At 44.3% G+C, this 18,468-nt stretch overlaps 1 protein-coding gene across 1 annotated transcript in view; it reads left to right on the top strand.

The window, feature by feature from the left end:
• Window positions 1-724: 724 nt before the first annotated feature.
• LOC147105918 (metabotropic glutamate receptor 3-like) overlaps window positions 725-18,468 on the top strand; it is a 189,926-nt gene continuing 172,182 nt past the window's right edge. Inside the window, exons 1-2 of the mRNA XM_086010837.1 lie at window positions 725-962; window positions 1,058-1,226. The gene's annotated coding sequence lies outside the window, so the exon portion shown is untranslated. The remainder of the gene's footprint in view (window positions 963-1,057; window positions 1,227-18,468) is intronic.

The following is an 18,468-nucleotide window of genomic DNA, read 5'->3' as shown; positions in this document are numbered from 1 at the left end:
GGTGTTATCACTAGGGTGTGTGTTATCACTAGGGGTGTGTTATCACTAGGTGTGTGTAATCACTAGGGTGTGTTATCACTAGGGGTGTGTTATCACTATGGGGTGTGTTATCACTAGGGTGTGTGTTATCACCGGGGTGTGTCTTATCACTAGGGTGTGTGTTATCACTAGGGTGTGTGTTATCACTAGGGGTGTGTTATCACTGTGGGTGGGTGTTATCACTAGGGCGTGTGTTATCACTAGGGGTGTGTTTTCACTGTAGGTGTGTCTTATCACTAGGGTGTGTGTTATCACTAGGGGTGTGTTATCACAGGTGTGCGTGTTATCACTAGGGGTGTGTTATCACTAGGAGTGTGTTATCACTAGGGTGAGTGTTATCACTAGGGGTGTGTTATCACTACGGTGTGTGTGCTGTCACTAGGGGTGTGGTGTCACTGTGGGTGGGTGTTATCTGAGGAATAAGTCACTACAAGGCTAGTTGTAATCTGCCAGTGTTGATGGACAGGCTGCTGATGGGGATTCACTTGCACTGACGGGCGAGTGGAGATGCAATGGATGGGGGACCTGGAATGGCCAACACTGTGAGGAGGGGAGAGGCGGGACAAGAGCTTTAACTCGCATCCCTGTCCAATCCGATCGCCGTTTCCCGGGTAACGATGTGTAGATTGATTCCCGTTACCAGGAGACGGCAGCATCCCTGGCTCCAGTAGCCATTCCCCAAACCATAAATGTTTGGATGAACAGCTACAAGCAGGCAATCGGCTCGGCGGTGTTTGGTGAAGCTGAGACAAGTATTGCAGAGCCGGGCTGACCGTGCACTCCTGTCCGGACCTGTGAGCAACACCTGGGGGACAGGAGCTTAGCCAGAGGGACAGAGCAGAGTCCCTGGGTCAGCAGCACCGGGACACTGAAACACTCGGCACCTCCTTCCCGGAGTCTGCTGCCTTTAAATTGGTTTCGCGGTAAGTGAAAGTTGCTGTTCCAATTGAACCGAGTTCAGTGGAGAATTTGACGGTGAGTGTGAATTACCTTTTGCTCCTCTGTGCTGTATTCCCAGGAGCAGATCCTGGCCAATTCATTCCCAGTTGAGGAGAAGGGGGATTTTTTTATGCTTCGCGATTTCTAACACGACCGACTCAGCAAAACCTTTGGACGGTGCCCTGGAACCCCGGAACAAGCCGCTCCTCCGGCTCCCTCCCCACTCCATCCAGGGCGATGAACACGCGGTAAGATACAACTTTAATCACCAATGTAGTTAAAATGCAAAAAAAAAGAGTTGCCGTTTGTCTTAAACGCGTGTTTCTTTTTAATCCGTGGTTTAACATCGATGACAAGTGCTGAAATGCATCTAATTCCAAACTACTGCAGCACACCTCAAACTGAGTGTTTTATTAAACATGTGTTGTTATTTATTAAACATAGGAGGGGGAACATTCTGAGAGAGACTCGCCTTACCATGCACTCTTCCTCTGAGAACCCAGTGCAAACGCTGGGAATTTCTCTGTGAGATTCGGCCTGTTCAAAGATCTGTGATATTTGGGCGATTCTCAAATGTTAATTCAGTCCATTGTGAATCCGAATGAATTGGCCAGAGACAGACTAACGAAGGCGATTTGAGGTGTTTGACCTTCTGAACTTACTACATTGCACAATAACATCTCGAGGCACTGCCGTATGTTAAGGTTTCGAGTTTAAAAGTATTTACATTTAAATATCCTCTATTTAAAACTTTTACTTTTTAAAGCTGTGGCATCTGCAATTCATCAAGGCAATCTTGCCAGCTTCATAAATTTATGAGCTTTTGTGTAATTGGATAAATTTATGTAATTTTTATGAAAAATAATTGTACTTGAAAAGGGGCAGCACAACTGAAAAATGTATATTTTAAAGAAGCATTTAATTTTTGTTTTCTTTGACTGACTGATTAATAAATCAAGGTAACTTGGTGCTGGAGAGGCAAGTTACCTTCAATGATTACCTGTCAAATTCATGCAAATAGGCAAAGGTGAGACTTGGGACATGTTCCATTAGATTGTTTTATAATGAAACAAAGAAAAGCTCATCTACCAAGATTATAGTGTTGTTTCTATGCAATGGCTTTGTAACTCTGTATCGATGTAAAAGGAGAAACACAAGACTTCTCAATTTAATGTGTATATTATCACAAAGATGGGTTAAATAAGCAAACGTTGTTGTCACACAGGGGCTTGTTCAGGGTCCTAATGCCCTTTCTTAAAACACTCACTATAAAACTGTGCTGCATTCATTTTTGCATTTTAAACCATGTCAAAAATGTAACACAAGTCATAACTGATCAGTTAGTATATCATCCTCATACCTTTAATTGTGTTTTCATAACCTTGCCATCCTGTTTTTCATAAATTCTATGGCAATGATCATCTAGCCCTTGATCACAGAGTAGTGCCATGCCAGTGTATTTAGCAGTGTACGCTCTCTACTGCAGCATTGGAGACTGATGAGCAGCAATAGGCATCTAAATAAAGGTTTAAGACAAGTTAGAGACTATGCAATTTGTACACCATTCTCAAGGCTTTTTGAACCTTTAATCATTCTTCAATACCAATATTCAGTGTTGTTTTGATTATGTAATGTGCTTTTCCGTTCTACTGTTCAAATCTATGAACGATTTGAGGCAGCAAATGAGAATACTGAACAAGCCCTCTGCATTTTTCTTGAGATTTACATAGTCATGTTAAATCGTGATTTCCATGTGTTTGTAAAGTGCTTATACTGTTTCAGATAGAGGCGCTAACCTTTCAGTGTACCTTTGCCATTCAGAGAGCTTCAGCGGGTGCGGTTCCCACATGTTGTTATCCATTGGACACTGTATAAAGGCAGTGACATAGATAGAACTGTAACAATAATTGGCTGCACAGAATGTTTCTGTCTGAGAATTGGTCAGGTTACGATTTGTGAAAGAGCCAGGGTTGGGGCAGGATCTGAGTGAAATGATAATTAGCTTTTATTTGAGCGACAGATGTCATTAGATGAGGTGCAATTAACCCTCATCCCTACACACACATATAACACGTGTGGATATATTGACTTTAAGACAGCATCGCCATACTCCATTCCTTGACTGAAGTAGGTGGGAACTGAACTGCCTGTCAGGAAATTAAGCTCTTCCACTTCTATTGATGGGCCTGAGATGGGGTTAAGGAGATGGTTAGAAATCGACAACAGTGGAGCAAGGTTATCCAGTGATTTTTTTTATTATTCATTTATTGCCCATCCCTAATTGCCCGCGAGAAGGTGGTGGTGAAGATACTCCCACAGTGCTGTTAGGTAAGGAGTTCCAGCGACGATGAAGGATCGGCGATATATTTCCAAGATAGTGTGTGACTTGGAGGGGAACTTGGAGGTGGTGGTGTTCCCATGCGCCTGCTGCCCTTGTCCTTCTAGGTGGAAGAGGTTGCGGGTTTGGGAGGTGCTGCCGAAGAAGCCTTGGCGAGTTGCTGCAGTGCATCTTGTAGATGGTACACACTGCAGCCACGGTGCGCCGGTGGTGGAGGGAGTGAATGTTTAAGGTAGGAGATGGGGTGCCGATCAAACGGGCTGCTTTGTAGGTGAGCCAGACTAGGAAGGCACCAGGGTTTGAACTTTGAACTGTGCTGAATTAGCCGGTCTCAGCTGGGTGACAATAAAGGTCCAATGATTGGCCTCTGTTTTGCAGAGGGGAAAATTAGCCAGGATTCTAGTCTGATTGCTACCCAGTGACCCTTGCTGGAAATGTGCATGTATGCACATCAGGTGAGCACAGGATAGGGCTCTGATGAGATGCCTCATGCAATTGGCTAGACTAGACCTCAGTGCCAAGGATCACACATGAATAATAATCAGCTGGATGAGATACCAGAGGTTGACTGTTGCCTGTGGGAACAATACCTCAGCAAGGACTCAACGTCTTCAGAAGAGGTAAGTTGGAGAGAAATTAGTGAAAAACATCACTGCTAAGATGGCCCAGTAGTGCTGTGCACTAAGACTAGTTCACTAAGACAAGGAAACATGGAGCGTTGGTCATTCTGCCAAACAGGTGGCATTCCTTCCGAAGACTACATAACACCAGCTCCACTCCTTTTCATCTCCTGATGAAACATTCTTCAAAATTTCTTCTTGTTCCCTAAATATAAATTAAGCAAAAATCCAAATGCCTATTTAAACCACTAATTGCCTGCACTAGTCTGTCTGCTGTGGAGTAGCTTCCTGTGAGTCAGAAGTTTTGTGAGAACAGGGGTATTAGGCAAAGTAGTAATACCAGTGTCACTGACATATCAGCACTGGGAATGACTCTGGCAGTACAGAATGGGGTCTCAGGGTCTATCAGTACTTTACTGTGGGCTCCGAGGGTTCCAGCAACACTGGGTGTGAAGTTCTAGGAACACTGAGACAGGCCTGGGATCCAGGAGCATTGACAAGGGACTCCCCAAGGTCTGGGAATACTGGGGCAGTTATGGGATTAGGGAGCACAGGAATGTGGTCTTGGGGTTTGGAGCACTGAGAGGGGGTTGTGGAATCCAGGAGTTAGGAAGGGGGAGAGGGAAAACAATCTGGAAAATCCTGAGGTCTCCGGGGCTTGGAAGGAGATTTTGGAGCATTGAGGTTTGCTGGGATGTGGCAATATTGGCAAGAGCAGGGTCTAACACGCTTGTGAGGAAGTGGGGAGCCTGGAAGAATGCGACCCAAACTGCCTATGGTCCCTTGTTTCTGATTGTCAGATACCCCTACCGCCACTTCCCCCTTCACCAGCTGGTCTTTATGTTCTTGCCTTCATGCTTTTAAGCATCATTTTTCTACTTATTAAAATGAAGTGGACAGAAAATCACAGGCTTGGGATGTGCATATTCCTGAAATGCACGCCCAGTATGCACAAGAACTGTTAACAAGTTTGCTAACTTCCATAGTCTTAACAAACATAAATATGAAAGCAAAATATTTTAATTTAAAACCTGTGCCACTTACCATAACCTAGGGTCTACCTATAACATTCTAGCACTCAATGTAACTTCAGTAAAAATAGTGTCTGTCTTCAAATGGCCGATTGTGAACCGTATCTTTCGCACAAGAACAACCTTTAAATTAAAACCTATTGGTACCAAATGCTGTGGAAGGGTTGCTATACAATGTTGTAAACAGGGTGTGTGACCTACTCATCATGGTCATGATAAGATCATTTCTAGTCACTTAAAATTAGCATTGCAAGAATAAACTTGTCAAGCATCTTAATCCATAGAGATAGAAATAGTTTCAGGGTGAAAATTAGTGTGTGTTTACAGCAAAACTGAATTCACATTCATGCTAGAGCATAAATGAGAAGTGCCCAGTCTGATAGCACTTTCATTGCAGGACACTTCATAGTCTCAGGATAAGGGGTCGGCCATTTAGGACTGAGATGAGGAGGAATTTCTTCACTCAGAGGGTGGTGAATCTTTGGAATTCTCTACCTCAGAGGGCTGTGGAGGCTCAGTCATTGAGTATATTCAAGACTGAGATCGATAGATTTTTGGACTCTAGGGGAATCAACGGATATGGGGATTGGGCGGGAAAGTGGAGTTGAGGTCGAAGATCAGCCATGATCTTATTGAATGGCGGAGCAGGCTCGAGGGGCTGTATGGCCCACTCCTGCTCCTATTTCTTATGTTCTTATTATTTTACTAGTTGGGCTTTTTTTAAAGCAGAGTACAGGTTAATCACCTGTGTTTTGTAAAATTATGTAGAAAATATAAAAATGGCAGCAGCGTGCCATTTTACTGGTATGATGTTATTTTCAAATTCAGTGGTGTCAGTGGAGGTGAATTGGATGGTCAGAACCCATCTGTAACAATGCTGTACTTGCGGAAGTTGCCATTTAATTACTGTAATTGGTAAAATGTTCCTTCAGCTAGCTGTGGAGTTCACAGTGTACAGGGAATGGCTGAATGAAGGTTCCATAAAGCAAATTCAGCTATTGGATATTCACATTGACTGTGTACTTCGGAAGCGTGCTGCATTTTTTGGGTGGGAGGTTGTCGAGACAATGGGCTGGATTTTCTGACCCCCACGGGTGTGTGTACGAGGTGTGTCCGCGCCCATAAGGGCCCGCGCAAGTGCCGGTTTCAGGCTTGTGAAGCGCATGCGCTAAAACCCGGCACTTGCGATGTCAAGAATTCTCTGGACAGATCCTCCGCCAGCCCGGGTAAAAGTGCCTCTGCTCTCTGCACAACTTCTGCCCACTGAAAGGCCGTAGAGTTCTTACGCCTGGTAAAAGCACGTGCAAGGCCGGCTTTTACCAGCTTAAGAGGGTTAAAAAAATAGAAAAATTACATTTGATAACTCATTTATAAATGTAAAATACTCTTCAAAAAGGTAAATTTATTATTAGCCCTGTAAAAACATTTAATTAAAACATTTTTTAAAAATAAATTAAAATATTTAATTAAATGGAATTTTAATTAATTTTAATTATGTAATGTTTTTAAAAAATGTATTTAATGATTTAGTGTGTTTTTAAATGTGATCCCTATTCATACTTTTGACAGTTCTGTGTGTACGGACATGTCAAAAGTATGAAGAAGGATTCCTTTCTTTCATTGGTTCGCCTGGCCCACGTGATCCCAGGGGCGCTTGCGAACCGCCTGCGCTCCCGGGATACCTGGGCCTCTGCCCGCGTGGACCAGGAGAGGCCCAGGATCACAGGCCTCGGGATCTACGGGACCAGCAGGTAGGTTCGTAGATTTTTTTCCGATCGGAGGCATCTGCCCAGAGGAAGCCTCCATCATGTCAATGTCCAGCACACTTGGGAAGAACTTGGCAATCTGTGCGCCACCCTGCAGACCTGAGTGAAAGCTCACAAACAACTTCATAATCTAAAGAAGATGACAAAGGGAAGGCAAGAAAATCTCCCTTTTTTCATAGGAAATATTTGACAAGTACCTTTGTTCTTGAGATGTGAGCAAAGCCGCATTCATTGTCCATTCCTACTTGATCTCAGAAGGTGTTGGTAGGCTATCTCTATGAACCACTGCAATCCTTTTATAGTGATGGTGCTCAGAACAAGAACAACTTGTATTTATATAGCATCTTTAACATAGTAAGATGTCCCACGGCACTTCACAGGAGCGATTATCAAACAAAATTTGACACCGAGCCACAAAAGGAGATATTAGGACAGGTGACCAAAGGATTGTTCAAAGAGGTAGGTTTTACGGAGCGTCTAAAAGGAGGAAAGAGAGGCAGAGAGGTTTAGGGAGGGAATTCCAGAGCTTAGGGTTTTGGCAGCTGAAGGCACGGCCACCAATGGTGAAGTGATTAAAATCGGGGATACGCAAGAGGCCAGAATTGGAGGAGCACAGATATCTCGGAGAGTTGTGGGGCTGGAGGAAGTTACAGAGATAGGGAGGAGCGTGAGCCATGGAGGGATTTGAAAACAAGGATGAAAATTTTGAAATCGAAGCATTGCTTAACCGGGAGCCAACGTAGGTCAGTGAGCACAGGAGTAATGGGTGAATCGGACTTGATGCGAGTTAGGACACGGGCAGCAGAGTTTCGGAAGTTATGGTGGTTAGGCAGGGAATTCCAGGATTTTGACTTGGAGGGGAACTTGCAGGTGAGGCTGATCCCATGATTTTGTTGCTCTTGTTCTTCTTGGTGATAGAGGTTTTGGGCTTGGGAGAGGCTATCAAAGTAAGCATGGCACTGGTGTTGTAGGAGTTGGATAATGAACGATATTATTTTCTTAAGATGTTATTTTCAAATTGATGTTAATTTTTTTAATACTGTTGCAGCTGCTTCCATTCAGGCAAGTGGTGAGTATGTCATCGTGTCTCTGTCTGGTCTTTAGGAGGTTGGGATGCTGATAGAATATTTTCTAAACTGCTTATTATCTGTTATATTAACATCTCCAATCACACTGTGCACATGTGTTCATGGGCCATGAACAGAATTATACACGTCAATTGTGTGAGTTTATTTAGATACTAAGGTTGTCCAACAAACTTTTTTACAGTTAGGTGAGCCAAATGTCATCACACACGCACACTGGTACTAAGCAGCTGGCCAGACACCTTTTGGTACTTTTGGACAATGCTTTAAGAAAGCCAGTGGGAAGGAAGCCAAAGACCTCACTGGCTTCACTGTTCTGTGGTCCTACAAAGCTTTGGGCCTCATCTGACATTGACCTCTTGCAGTGGCAAACACAAGACTAGCACAGCAGCAGATGGGAGATAATCACATCAGTGGTGGCTCTACATTGCCATCACAAGTGGCTTTAGAAAGCATTCAGCCCTCCAGCACATCTGACTAACAGTAGTAGATATATCATAATTAGTCATACATGCAGGTAGCAGGTCATCTGATTCCCATGCAGCCATTAGCTTATCTCCTCCAGCCCTACAAACCTTCGAGATCTCTGCGCTCTTCCAATTCTGGCATCTTGAGCATCCCCCGATATTTTAATCGTTCCGTCATTGGTGGCCGTGCCTTCAGCTGCCGAGGCCCTAAGCTCTGGCACTCCCTCCCTAAACCTCTCCGCCTCTCTACCTCTCCCTCCTCCTTTAAGATGCTCCTTAAAACCTACCTCTTATCTATCCCGGTATCTCCTTCTGTGGCTTGGTGTCAAATTTTGATTGATAATCGCTCCTGTGAAACACCTTGGGACATTCTGATACACTAAAGGCGCTATATAAATCCAAGTTGCTGCTTTTGTCCATCAGTGACATCACTCACCCAGGGGGGGCACTTAGTCATTGGGCATATGTGAAAATGGTAAAAGGATTGATGAAACAAAAGGAGCACTTCAAAGCACATTGAATACTCACACCATGTGCACTAAAACACCACGTGCACTGGAGGAGCACACAGCCTTAAACATCACAACCATTTATTCACTGACAAAGAGTTCCGCCCATTAAAAAGAAGTGAGCACAGAGCTAGATACGGAAATGAATTTCAAAAGCCCCATGTAAAGATCACTGACGTACGAAAACTACTAGGCCTTGGTCTAAGTGTTAAACAAAGCTTTAATCAACTGTTTTACAACATGGAGGTCTAGTTGTGTCCTTCACTAGTTCCTGTTAAGAATGTCCTGCGCAAGCTGGGCCCATGCCCGAGTATTTGGACAGCGCCACCCGCAGGCCGCTCAGTATTATTTCATAAGTCTTTCTTTCATGAATGACTAATTCATGTCAATTACTAGGAGCATTTTCAGTCAATCCTGAACGTTCTCTTCTGCTTTTTTTCTTGGCTTTTGTCTGTTCTCACTTAGGTGGTCAGGAGCTATTGTGGTGATGACCAACAGGAAGGTGCAAGGAATATTAGGCTGCCCCATGGGCGCCTCGCACCCACACCCTGCCAGCCTCGCACCCACACCCTGCTAGCCTCACACCCACACCTTGCCAGCCTCGCACCCACACCCTGCCAGCCTCACACCCACACCCTGCCAGCCTCGCACCCACACCTTGCCAGCCTCACACCCACACCTTGCCAGCCTCGCACCCACACCCTGCCAGCCTCGCACCCACACCTTGCCAGCCTCGCACCCACACCCTGCCAGCCTCGCACCCACACCCTGCCAGCCTCGCACCCACACCCTGCCAGCCTCGCACCCACACCTTGCCAGCCTCGCACCCACACCCTGCCAGCCTCGCACCCACACCCTGCCAGCCTCGCACCCACACCCTGCCAGCCTCGCACCCACACCCTGCACCCACATTTGTGGACCATATCCAGGACTGTCAGAGGATCAGCACTTGCACAGGCTGCGATTCTCAAGGGATGCATTGATTGAGTTGTGTCCCACTTTTATGCTGCTGGATCATTCCAATTGTGATATCACCCACTGTAGTCAGTCTGCAGTACATGGCTGTATGGAGCAAGCCGTCTTTGCCCTGGGCTACTTGGAAAGAAAGCCTTTCATTTATATAGCGATTTTCACAACCTCAGGACACTGTTGTAATGTAGGAAACGTGGCAGCTAATTTGCGCACAGCAAGCTCCCACAAGCAGCAATGTGATAATGACCAGATAATCTGTTTTTTAGTGATGTTGAGATTGAGGGATAAATATTGGCCAGGACACCGAGGATAACTCCCCTGCTCTTCTTTGAAATAGTGCCATGCGATCTTTTACGTCCACCTGAGAGGCCAGACGGGGCCTCGGTTTAACATCTCATCTGAAAGACGGCGCCTCTGACAGTGTGGCACTCCCTCAGCACTGCAGTGGAGCGTCAGCCTGGATTTTTGTGCTCGGGTCTCTAGAGTGGGACTTGAACCCACAACCTTCTGACTCAAAGGCGAGGGTGCTGCCCTCTGAGCCATGGCTGACACAAACAAATGTTCAGAAATTGCTGAAAATGCTCCTTACATGGGGCTTTTGAAATCTATTTCCGTATCTAGCTCTGTGCTCACTGGGATACCTGGAGAATAAAAAGTGGAAGAGATATTACAATGATGTCCTTATGAGAAGCTTCAACACCTGACTCCTAATAGGAGTGGTGTGATAAAGTGCTTCAGTATAGTTTGTAAAAGGGCATGTCTGAGAGAATAGGATGAGAAGGAAGAGCAGGAGAAAGTGGCTCATGTGAACTGGAGGCTGCGCTCATGCCTCTCACTTTCCCTTCTCCATCCCTCTCTTCCCGGGATTGTCTTCCTACGGGTTGGTATATGATAGTTAGGGGAACCTCCTCCTGTGAGTGTTCTCTCCCTCTTGTTATGGATTGTCTTCTACAACCAGAGTAAAAGAACTGAGTGGTTGCAATTGTATTGATGCAATATAGTGATCTAGTGATCCCACTGAAGGAACACTGCTTTGTGAAGACAGGTGCTTACTGGAACTTAGTACTTAATGGGCATTGATGGCAAGACAACATGGAAAGGAGGTAAAAACAGAAAATGCTGGAAATACTCAGCAGGTCAGGCAGCATCTGTGGAGAGAGAAACAGACTTAACGTTTCAGGTCAATGACCTTTCAGAGTTCCGACGAAGGGTCATCGACCTGAAACGTTAACTCTGTTTCTCTCTCCACAGATGCTGCCTGACCTGCTGAGTATTTCCAGCATTTTCTGTTTTTAGTTCAGATTTTCAGCATCCGCAGTATTTTGCTTTTGTATGGAAAGGAGGCAACTGTAAGTGTCACACATGCTTGTTACCTTGTCTGCCCTGGTAATGTTATTAAGCTTTGTCCTACAGTATAACCGGATAAGCAGAATGTTGCACATGCCATTCATGTGATTTGTCACCTCCTGTCATTCTTGTTGGACAGCGGTGCTCTGTGTCCTTTCTGTGTCTCGCTTCCACCATCCCAATTTCTATCATCTCCCGGAGAAACAGGGCAACCTATGCCCGTTAGAACTGCTAGCAGACAGGATTCCGAACAGGTAGGAGCAGCCTTACAGATCAATATGCCCGCACCTTTAAACCTCGGCAGTAGCATTCAATTTCTCGCCCAGCCACGGGTGTATTTCCAATGTCGGGAGCTCCCAAGGTGATGTTAATGAACAGGGGATTCCGGGCCAGATGAGAGCTATTCTCGCACCACTCTACTTCCAGTCGGGTTTATGCCTGGTCGGAAAATTGAGGCTGCTGTGCTGCTACCAAAATGATGACAAAATTACTGTGGCAGCCACGAAACGATATTATCATCACAGTAGGATAAGTTCAACGCTGAGAGAAAGTATCAATTATTTATAACGCTGTTTAGATAAGAAATAACTGCACGTGTATAGGCTTAGTAAAATAGCTGTGATACAATCTCCAAGTGCAAATGGTTAATTAGACAATAATGAGTGAGAAAGTGGAGCAGATTTTTGCCTTTCGGGTCTGGGTATCTTGCATCAGTTGGGTGGAGTGTGGAGGGGAGTTGGGCGGGCGGATCGCACGCCTGTACTTGAACATGCCGCGATTTTCCTTCCATTAACTTAATTTGACTCCGGTTATGCGTTTTCATTAAATAAGATGGGGTTTTTTTTTCTCTCTGACTTACTTGGCTTCGTGGCGGCAGCTCTGATGTAGAACAATTTGATATGTTTTGCGACTGATTGAAATTGTGAGTTTCTCAGTGATTCACGGCCCAGCTCAGCCAACCTGAACCATTCCCTTTATCTCTACTCGTCAGGGATCGTTTCCCAACTTTCCATAAGGAGCTTCAGAGCCAGGACAGCAAAGTCGCTCAACTCCCCTTATAATCAAAGCTAATTCACAACCTTCGTTAAAAATTTAAAAGTGTATAATGAAGTCATCATAATTATTTGATTCATGGAACCTAAATGACGACATGTACAGTCCTTGACTAATTGACATAGTTCAGAACTGAGATGTTGAAGAGAGAGCATTAAGGACATTTTTATTTTTAACCATTTCGGTTACAAGATGTACATGCCTGTAAGCCCAAATGAAGGAACTTCGTATGAAATTTCACATTAACTATCATTCAACAATTCTCTCCTACCCCTAATATTGAAATTTGCAGGTTCGGTAAGGATGTTTGCTCACTGCCTGAAAGGGTGGGAGAGGCAGAAACCCTCATCACATTTAAAAAGTACTTGGATGTGCGCTTGAAGTGCCGTAACCTACAGGGCTACGGACCAATAATAATAATAATAATAATCAACTTTTATTGTCATTGTTAGTGCACAAGTGCAGTACAACGAAATGTAGGCTTGCGGCTCCCGAGAGTGGACATTTAGATTAAGACATTTAAACATTCAACATTCATTTGGCTTGTAATACATTAACATAAACATAACCATAATAAAGTGCATCGGCAGATGTGCAGGCTTTAGAGTTTATTTGTGGAGTTCAGTAGGATGACAGCCCTGGGAAATAAGCTGTTCCTAAATCTGGTCGTTCGGGTGCGAATGCATCTGTACCGTCTCCCAGATGGCAGGAGGGTGAACAGACTGTGGCTGGGGTGGGTAGGGTCTTTGATGATGGTCAGTGACCTCCGTAAACAGCATTTCTGGTATATGTGCTCTATGGTTGGTAGCCGGGTGCCGGTAATGCATTGGGCAGTTTTGACTACCCGCTGCAGGGCTTTCCGGTCATAGGAGCTACAGCTGCCATACCATACTGTGATACAGTTCGTCAGGATGCTCTCTATTGTGCAGCGGTAAAAGTTAGAGAGGATCAGGGGTAACAGGTTATATCCCTTCAGCCTCCTTAGGAAATATAGGCACTGCTGGGCCTTCTTCACCAGAGAGGAGGTATTGAGGGACCAGGAGAGGTCTTCCGTGATGGGGAGCTGGGGAGTGGGATTAGGCTGGAGAGCTCTTTGGCCGGCGCAGACACGATGGGCCGAATGGCCTCCTTCTGTGCTGGAAACTTCTCTGATTCTGAGATTGAGATTAAAGCACAATGTTAGATCAGATTGAAGTGAGCTGTCCTTTGCAACTGGCTGAGCCTATAATTTAAATTGGACTCACGGTGCATTCAAGTGCAGAAGTGTATCATTCCTCAGTTCTAGCATCCCATTCCATGAGCAGCTCAAAAACCCCATGGGTTTCCTTTTAAAGAAATGCAGAATAAGAGATCACCTTTATGTATTCTTTCCTTTTCCTTTTATCCAAATCCTATATCGTCTATTGCTGCTGAATTGATAAGTCTATTACTGTAATTGCAGTTACTCCTTATGTTATATTAATCTTTTGCTTCCTTCACTATTGATCATGTCCATGGGTTCGTCTACTTTAGTTCCACACAAATAACACCCATCGCATAAATCTTACAAACCAGCACAGGCACAATGGGCCAAATGGCCGCCTTCTGTGCATGAGGGGCCTGGACAGAGTAGATAGAGAGAAACTGTCCCCATTGGCGGAAGGGTCAAGAACCAGAGGACACAGATTTAAGGTGATTGCCAGAAGAACCAAAGGCGACATGAGGGAAATCCTTTTTACGCAGTGAGTGGTTAGGATCTGGAATGTGCTGCCTGAGAGGGTGATGGAGGCAGATTCAATCGTGGCTTTCAAAAGGGAATTGGATAAGTACCTGAAGGCAAAAAATTCACAGGGGAAAGGGCGGGGGAGCGGGACTAGCTGAAGGGCTCTTGCAGAGAGCCGGCATGTGCTCGACGGGCCAAATGGCCTCCTTCTGTGTTGCAACCATTCTATGTAACATGTTCTACATTTTTTTCCCCAACAAAATCAGATTAATAGCCTTAACTTTGCTTCATAGCTTTGAGATCCAAAACCTGGAGAGATTTGTGTTGTCCTTTAGATCTTACTCACAGTCTCGGTATTTTTCCTGCTTATGGTGGCCAGTATGGAACACATTACTGTAGGCATGGCCCCTGTATATTTCATTGGATGTGCATTCAACAGATTAATTTATATAGCTCAGAATTCCCTTGCCCTTTTTACTGCTGAATTGCTCAGTGATGGTACTTAAGTGTAGTTAATTATCACAACCAGACCTATTCAATGATGTATCTTCTTCACAATATGCCCTTTTATGTGTGCTATTTTAAAACTGTCTTCCAAATACCTATTTTTGAATAGAAAACATCTGCTGTGCACCTTCCTAGTTCGCAAATCTGTTCCCTCCGAATATCTTATTTTCCCACAAAACGTGATATGATCCACAAACATATATATTTTTTTTACAATGCACTCATCAATTATTTATAAATACTAGTAGGTCCCCCATGGTGCTGCTTGGTTGTGATGGGGCTGCATTGCAGTTTCTGAAATTCACTGCAGCTTCAGTCCGAGCTTCGGCTTTTGCTTTGACGCAGCACCTGGAGACAGCAGCAATGCTTCAGCCTTTCCTGGCACCTGGACCAACGAGGAAGAAGAAACAGAAGAAGAAGAAAACTAATAATAAAGAGAAATGGCGCTGAGCATAGTAAGGAGATATTAGGAGGGGGCGACTTGGTCGAGGTAGGTTTTAAAGAGGGCCCGATCACCAACAACGCCAAGTAGGCCAGATCACCAACAACGATGAGTCAGCCTACAGGGAGGAGGTCCAGCATCTTGTGAAGTGGTGCGCCGATAACAACCTGACCCTTAACATCAAGAAAACCAAAGAAATCATTGTGGACTTCAGGAAGTCCAAAGGCGGAAGTCACACTCCCATCCACATCAATGGGGCTGTGGTGGAAAGGGTGGACAGCTTTAAGTTCCTCGGAGTCCACATCACGGAAGACCTCTCCTGGTCCCTCAACACCTCCTCTCTGGTGAAGAAGGCCCAGCAGCGCCTTTATTTCCTAAGGAGGCTGAAGGGATGTAACCTGTCACCCCTGATCCTCTCTAACTTTTACCGCTGCACTATAGAAAGCATCCTGACAAACTGTATCACAGTATGGTATGGCAGCTGTAGCTACTATGACCGGAAAGCCTTGCAGCGGGTAGTCAAAACTGCCGAACGAATTACCGGCATCCGGCTACCGACCATAGAGCACATATACCAGAAACGCTGCCTACGAAGGTCACGGTCCATCATCAAAGACCCTACCCACCCCAGCCACGGTCTGTTCACCCTCCTGCCATCTGGGAGATGCTACAGATGCATTCGCACCCGTACGACCAGATTTAGGAGCAGCTTCTTTCCCAGGGCTGTCATCCTACTGAACTCCACAAATAAACTCTAAAGCCTGCACATCTGCCAATGCACTTTATTATGTTTATGTTAATGTATTACAAGCCAAATGAATGTTGAATGTTTAAATGTCTTAATCCAAATGTACACTCTCGGGAGCCGCAAGCTTACATTTCGTTGTACTGCACTTGTGCACAAACAATGACAATAAAAGTTGATTTGATTTGATTTGATTTTGATTTGATTAAAGGAGATGGGGCGAGTGATGAGGCGGAGAGGTTTAAGAAGGGAATTCCAAATATGGGGCCTGGACAGCTGTAGGCACGACGGCCAATGGTGGGGTGAAATGGGAAGGATGCACAACAGTTCAGAGTCAGAGTAACGCAGAGTGTGATTGGGGGCTGGGTGGGCGCGGTAGGGCTGGAAGCGGTAGGGAGGGGCGAGGCATAGGAAGGGATTTAAACACGAGGATGAGAATTGTAAATTTGAGGCACTGGGGACCGGGAGCCAGCGTAGAACCTGTTGCAGGATAAGATACAGACGGCAGAGTTCTGGATGAGCTGAAGTTTATGAAGGACGGAGGATGGGAGGCCGCCCAGGACAGCAGGACAATAGTCCAGTCTGGAGGTGACAACGGCATGGATGAAAGTTTCAGCAGTAAGTGGGCTGAGGCAGGATGAAGGCCGATAACGTTACACAGATGGAAGTAGGTGGTCTTTGTGATGGCGGATATGGGATTGAATGCACAACTCAAATCGGACGCTGTTCTCTGTTTCCTTAACATTTTTAGAAGAACATATTTGTTTTCCAGTTTTTGCTCTCATAACTTGTTATTTAATTATTTAAATCCAGTTGTTTTATATTAACCCACTGTTCTATATTCCATATCCAATGTTTCCTTAAAATGCTGCATTTTATTTTGCGTCTTTTCCCATTTTTTTTCAAATTTATCCTCCCTGTTTCAATATTCTTATCTTTAAAGTATTCGATTTCTAAATCGGTTAATGTACACTCACTCTGCTATACCTCCCCCATGTCGAAATATCACATTCCAATCACTGATGCTTAAATGTTTCCCAATTTACTTATTTCCCTCTGTCCCCGCTGCCCACCACCATAAGCAGCATTAAATATCCGGCCAAGAATTATATGGGATCTTTCCAACTCCACTTCTTAATCATACTATAATGGAACGCAGTCTCAACCACTTTGTAAGAATCCCACTCCTGTTCTATTATAATACAAGATCATTAAATTCGCTAATAATTAGTACTATCCTTTTCCCTTATCATATTTGCTCAGATAATTCCACATAAGTGTCTTTCTTTTCTACAGGTTGTCAATAGAACTTTGCAATTCTTATTTCCTCTTGTCGGTGTCACTGGCTTTTCACTCAAATTAACTCGGACTGCAATTTGCCGCATTTAAATTAATTCTTTCTATAAATATCAAAATATCCTATATATTACGTGCAATTTAAAGTGGTATTGACAAACTGTTGCCCCCCCCCGCCCCCCAGCATTACAGAAGTGGCTTAGATTGTGTTGTTCTAAGGCAGCTGACGGCTTAGATCATTATTGCATTTCCAAGATGGCTGCTGTTACCTGAGAGACAATAGTTTACCTTTCAGACCGAAAACTACGGAGTGTTTGTTTCAAACGTCTAGAAATGCCTGTTGCTGATATTAGCGGATGAACATTTAGCACCATTACTTGTCATTCCTTTGTCCGCTCTTTCAACCCGTTCATTTTACATGGGTCAACTCCTCCAATTAAACACCAAAGGGATGTCATATGAACAGATTTTTCTGAATAAATAACGGGGTGTGAACGACACTCGCCATTATTAATGCGTAAATCGTCCAGCAGCTTGTGGCGAGGACGAGGTACCTCGTGAATTGCGAATTGCCACAAGTTGCTGGACAATTTGCGCAGCTTCGCCGTTAGCTTCGCGAAAACGACATCTCGCCCTTAACCTCCCCGTGACTTCATAAAGTTGCTGCATTTACACATTAATTGTCCATTAAACTCGCTGCAGAAAGTTAAGTATAGTAATTAACAGAGGATGTACCCTTTTAATGACCTGATAATTGGTAATGGCTACCAATCAACTTCTCTTGCCCAGAAAGTGAACAATTATAAGTGTGGAGTCTCATTCCTTCAGGTTGTGAATTGTTGTTGGAGATTTTTAAAATGTCAAATTTAAAATTTTTTAAATGTTCTTACTTTTTCTTTCTGACTCTTTTCTTTCTCTCTCTTAATCCAATCTTTCCTTCCCTCTCTTTATTCCTCTTTCTGTGCCTGATTTGACGTTGAATTCACCCTCATCAGTCCTTCCTCTGTTTATTTCTCAACCCTTTAACCTCATTGGTTAAGGAGATACGCTGTTTGTCCCATTGTTCACCACGGTCCCAGATGCCCTGTTGCCCTCGCCGTGCCGTTATCAGCTTGCACTTCCAGCAACTTCGTGGACAAAAAATGTTAAATCCTAAACGTGCACAAACAAGTCTAACTAACAGGGCGCACCATGAGATGCCCCACTCCAGCAAAACCTGAGCCAGTGAGTGTTTATCCACTGAGAGTGCCAACAGGAACTTCTAGGCTTATTAGCTCATTTTAAAATGAGAATTACTTCTCCTATTTTTGGCTGATTGTATCTTATCCTTTGCGATGTAATCTGGCACCAATCGTGATATAATTGCTCACTGATGTAATTTACTAAATTGCTAATATTGTTCTACATGTAACAACACTTCAGCCAATAATTTCGCGTGTTTGAGTCAAGGACACCTTTCACATGCACATACACACATACAAAACTCAAGGTAGATTGATAAAGATTATACAACAAATCATTTGAACACAGTAAATTAAATAACAATTATTGTTCATGATGCAAAGTGAAAATTCAGTAACCCTGCCAAGTATTCCTTTCCAAAAGGTCAT

Source organism: Somniosus microcephalus, chromosome 17, assembly GCF_052327205.1.
Source record: "Somniosus microcephalus isolate GS21.2 chromosome 17, FLI_Smic_1.0, whole genome shotgun sequence".
Classification (NCBI taxonomy): domain Eukaryota; kingdom Metazoa; phylum Chordata; class Chondrichthyes; order Squaliformes; family Somniosidae; genus Somniosus; species Somniosus microcephalus.
This window is presented reverse-complemented; position numbering and strand designations above follow the sequence as displayed.